The sequence below is a fragment of the Montipora capricornis genome, chromosome 8 (assembly GCF_036669925.1).
Source record: "Montipora capricornis isolate CH-2021 chromosome 8, ASM3666992v2, whole genome shotgun sequence".
NCBI lineage: Eukaryota > Metazoa > Cnidaria > Anthozoa > Scleractinia > Acroporidae > Montipora > Montipora capricornis.
This window is the reverse complement of record NC_090890.1, coordinates 24,237,729-24,243,146: the sequence shown is the minus strand read 5'-3', so window position 1 is coordinate 24,243,146 and position 5,418 is coordinate 24,237,729. Positions and strand designations below refer to the sequence as shown.

The following is a 5,418-nucleotide window of genomic DNA, read 5'->3' as shown; positions in this document are numbered from 1 at the left end:
CCATACAACCTGTTGATTGATTCACCGGAATTTCCTAACCGCGACTGCACGAATATTCCATTCGGACAGTTTTAGTCTTTGCAGCGATTGTAACCCGAACTTAGCAGGCGCGTAGCGTCATATACAAGTATGTCGACCCAGGTTCCGGCCACTTAGTTTGTAAGCGCCCTAACTTCTTGTTTATGCACGGAAACTTTCTCATTTTTCTACAAGAGACAGTTCATTTACGGCCTTAAAATATACGGAGATCGGATGCCAGCCTCAAGTACTACACAAGAAATTATGTCATTTTTTGCAAACCTAGTAAGTTGCCCAGTTCCGGCCAGCGCGTCGCAGTTTCCGGCCAGCAATATAGAAAGCAGAAATTTTCATTCAATCCGCTCGACCTAAACGGAATTCGGAAGGCTATCTCGATGTGGCTTAGCGAACCTGTAACTTTATGGGATTAGAGCAAAATGGTTACTGAGGAGTGTATGGTAGGGCATAGATAGCTGCTAACTATGGGTAGGGTATAACCTTGACAAAAGCCCGCGCGATTATTCTCTGGGAAGAGGCGCGGGACAATTAAACACAGCACATCAGAAGTTAATAGTACCTCATTACGCCTATGCTTGCTTAAGCTAAGGTACATTTCATTAATTCCTCGAGTAGTAAGTTATAAAATTCATTAATGCAAATAAGTTTTAAACAATCTATCTGTGAGTGCAGGAATCAGTGGCGGGAGTGAAACTGGCGCTAGTATGGTGACGAAAATCTTAGCTAGGATTTTAGACTTCTGGACGATTCGCAAAACAGTCGAAGTTTTAGGCTTAGGATGACAGGTCCCATAATTACTTCCATCTTCAATGTAAAATTCTTTCAAAAAACTTATCAAGCTCCGTGGAAACTAGTTCCTATTAAACGAGTTATTTATTTACGTACGGGTAGCTTCGCTGTGCAGTTGAAAAGGCCAAAAATTAGCCGGTAAGATGTTTACTCACATGAAACAAAATCCCTTCTTGTTCGCTCGTTTCTCAACCAAAAGCCAGGCCTAAAACACATTCAGTGATAGCGGAGATGTTCGTTTTTTTCCAACCGGATCGCTTCGGTGGACGAATAGTTAAAATCCCATCGAAAATAACCGAGTTTACCTTTTTTTGGACGGAAACTGGTACCGGCCGGAAACTGGGCAACACACTGTACGCAAATACGCACGTGCGTACTTGAAGTGACCAGAAAATTTTGAAATTTTAAGCAATTGTTTCTATTTTTAGCATTTTACTTGTACGCAACCAAGATTTCCTTATGAAAACACCACTTTGATTAAATTCTAAAAACTAAAACAAAAGATATTCCATGTTCTCACTTAGTTTTGCATTGACTTTTTTTTACACTAAAACAATGCAGTGTTGTTTGGTCAGCGTTGCAACAAAAAGGCGAAGTTGCAAAGGAGCGACGTTCCGAGAACGTTGTTGACAATTCCAGTCACGCTAGCACAACCAAAACACAAGTTTTGTTTGCGCCAAGTTGCTCAAAATAAGGGCAAGACGCTTTGTTATTTCTTGATTAACACAACTATTTCGAACAAGAAATAAAAACGCAGTAGTTTTCGCTTAGTTTACTTAGGTTTCTGGATCACATGTACTTGTGCGTACTTGAAAAATGACCACGCTACGCGCCTGCTTAGTTTGATGGCTATCCGAACTAGTAGTGGAAGGTCACATGCTGTTCGGAGCACCAGAGTGCTTTCCGAGCATTGGAAAAGTACTTTTCTTGCAAATACCCCACATGCATGTACACGCTTGACGTCATATTTGTACATGAAGCAGTTTGTTCTGACCCTTCAACAGTTTATATCATTACCCGGTGATCTCGAATGCGATCACTTCCCCTTACCTCTTTAACAGGCTCTGCCCAGTTCTCTCTCTTCCGATCTACAAAGTGTCGATGCTTCGTTCACGTCGTGGCTGTTTCCCGTAATTCATGAAAGACATTCCGTGCGCTCTCGCCGAGATAGCTGAACCCGTGGAAGCGTCTTTATATCTGAGTGTATTTTCAGCTGTTGCTATAGCCTGGTTTTCATCGCATTCAACAGTGTTGCAGAGTGGTTACACTGACAGGACTGAATCATTGATCTTGTTCTTGGAAATTACGAGTACATCGGGAGAGTGCGGTCGCGTGCTTGAACACTGAAATAATACATCTCGTCGTCTTCTTTATCAATAAGTTACTGCGACATGGCAAAAAGAGGTTAGTAAGAAAATATTTGTTGTTGTAAAAACGACAAAGAAGCGCGAAATTAAAAATAAAAAAAAAGAAATCTTATACTTTTTCACCATGTTTGATGACATCGGTTGTTGAATTGATGGTTCACGTTGTTATATAAATTGTTAGTTACAGTTGCATTTATAACTGCAATGTTTGTCACATATTATGTACTTCAAACCCCTGTGAATAAGATGCGAATAAAACATATAATACGGTATGTTTACGACCAAGCCAGCTCAATGATCTGCGATATTGGCCAAATAAAAGACGACAAATAACAGTATGCGACTTCAGTACAGTTTCAAACCAAATCGTAGAACTGATGGCGATCGCACACAACAAACGTAGAGCAAAATCTGGCCGACTGAATCGAAAGTGTACTTCATTTTATTTTCAATTTAGTTCACTTCCGTGTTGGACTCAACCTCGTTCCCAGGGTCTCGCTCGCCCCAGGCGTTAAGATGAGAGACCCTGGGAACGAGGTTGTGTTGGACTAACCATTCGGTTTTCAATGTAACAATACTTGAAGTTTCTCAGCACTTATTTTTAACATGATCTGTATTCAGACACTTTGTTTGCCAATAAAATATTCAAATTTATTCTCAACTTGGTCCAACTTCTCTGATTACCTTGTCTCGACAAAGGAGGCAGAGAAGACCCTGGGAACGAGGTTGAAGAAATGGTCTGCTCTATTTTTAGAAAATCCGCTTGAAGCACACGTTTGATGTGCATTTTTCACTGTTTTTTTTTAGGAAGTGCTCCGTCAACAATGGCGAAAGATGATAATAGAGACGATGTAGCAGCAACTAAGGATTCGCTTATTGTCAACCAAACCAGAGAGGGGTTTGAAGAGTTACACAGACTGAGAATGAAATTAATTTACGCCTTCGTTCAGTGGATACCGATCAGGCAGCGTACTATAAAGCGGTTGGAAGAGCTGGCGACAAAACTACACGAACATCACAGGAATGTGAACATAGCAACCGTTACAGGAACATCCATGTGCACTGTAGGAAGTATTCTGTCTGCGGCAGGTCTCATCACTGCACCTTTCACATTTGGTGCTGGGATAATTGTGTCTCTTGTGGGAGCTGGGATTGGTGGTACAGGAGGACTGGCTATGTCAGGCTCCAAAGTTGTTGAGAAGATCTTGGAAAAGTTACGTCTCAAAGATGTTCAGTTGGCAATTGACGAGGATCACACAGCTTGCGTTGAACTTGAACAGCAGTTAGACTCCCTGAAAGATTTTATCTCTCAGTTAGCAGAGTTGCTTAACTCTTTGAAGACCCGTTACCTGACGACGCGTTGCTACTCAGGGAATTGGAAGGGAATGGGTTCCAGTTCTTGCGCGCGCGAATATTTTCTAACGTCATCGGTTCATCAACAAAAGAGAGAGTGGACATTAGTGCTAAGTTCTTCCGAGCGGTCTCGGCCGCCGCCCCATTGTCAACGTCAGCTATCGCAACAGCACGCGCCGTGGCACGTACCGCGGCTATGGCAGGTACGCGCGTGGCGCACTACGTTGGCTCTGCCATAAGCTTCGTGATCCTCCCTTTTGATGTTGTTCTGTTAGTGAGATCATCTTTGGAACTCCATCGTGGATCCACATCCTCGGCTGTGGAGGAGATTAGACAGAGATTGAGTGATCTGAGATGTCCAGATGTGGAAGAAATTCAAGGTTTGGTAAAAAGTTTCATCGATGACAAATTTAATGAGGCGTATAACAAGATGAATGACAAAACAAACAAAGAAAATGGTGTTGGTGATGTTTGAGACGAAAGCAGTAATAAAGCTCAAGCTAAGGCGAGAAACTGATATGGGTTGTGCCCTAAGCAAATCCTAAGTGAGGGCAGAATAGCGCTACTAGAGCGTTTTTGAAACAACCAATTATATGTTTGTAATACTAGTCGGGAACCTCATTTGTTGTGCAGTTTCCTTATACCTTAGACTATAGGAGTATTTAGCATTTTCTGTAGCTAGGAAAGACGAGAAATTTATTCTATTTAAACTCGAAGAAAAAAGGCAATTATTTTTCAAGATTATAAAGCCCTTTCCGGAGGGGCTGGAAGGGGTTTCTCGTGATCCGTGAATTGACCCGACAACAGAGCGTGTATCGGGAAAACTGAAGAAATACAGCCGTGATTCGTGAATAATATATATACCGTGATGCGTGATCCTTAAAAGTTGTAGTGCGTGAATCGAGATTTCTGCCCTTAAAATTTCGTGACCATCAGACAACCCTTACATGAATACAAGTAATTTGTCTGTTAAGATGGTTCGAAATAGGTCTTCTGTCATTGTTATGTAACGTAATATGCCATTCTCGTGTTCTGTGACCTCTGTGGCTCATTTGTAGTTGACATGTACTGAGACAAAAGTTGAGAGATGATATGTTGCAATCATCTGTCCAGGTCACTGCCAATCAGAGGTTGGTTCGTTGGAAAATGAAATAAAGGCTGCCCGAGTGTCAAATTTTGTAACACTTGCTAATTGTTGCAATGCTTGGCGAGTGTCAGAGTACTCGTTTCGTTTTATTTAACGCCGGAATCGGGCAAAGTAGATGGACAACCCATCCACAAAGAAACATTTTAATGTGCCTATCGAAAGACAGGGGTATAAAGAACTTCGTAAGTTCATGGTGAATCAAGATCAATCAAGTGCGACGACTTTGCTGCCCTTCAATTTGTTCAAGGCAAGCGTGGGTGGTTCCGTGCGACCTAAAATATCATTGTATCATTTTTCCTTGTAACCGAAGGAACTAAAATCTAATAAAGAGCATTTGTTCCTATTGAAAGTCACCCAGTAAGTATAAAGAAAAAGGTTCGGAGCGCTTAGCTAAAGAAGTCACCAAGTCACGTAACCCTAACCTGTACGCCATGAGGGATTCTGGGGCCCGTTTCTCGAAAGTCCCGAAACTTTACAGGCCATTTTCGGGTGTCACAATTTCCTTTGTATCTCAAGAACGGACAGGATTTAAGTCATCAAACTTCACAGCCATTTTCTTTTTATTACCTTTAAAACATGTTAAAAGATTGACTTTCCAAAACGAGAGGTTGGCAGTTTCACAAATGGCTTTTCGGGCCCGAAAAGTTTTCGGGACCTTCGAGAAACGGGCCCCTGGGGCCCTGATCTTTACACCTCCTTTCTTTGTCACGGCGTCGATCCTTGGTT

The 5,418-nt window shown here is 41.9% G+C and overlaps 1 pseudogene; it reads left to right on the top strand.

Annotated features, from left to right (window-relative positions):
• Positions 1-2,196: 2,196 nt before the first annotated feature.
• Positions 2,197-4,995, top strand: LOC138060638 (apolipoprotein L3-like; annotated as a pseudogene).
• The last annotated feature ends 423 nt before the right edge of the window (positions 4,996-5,418 follow it).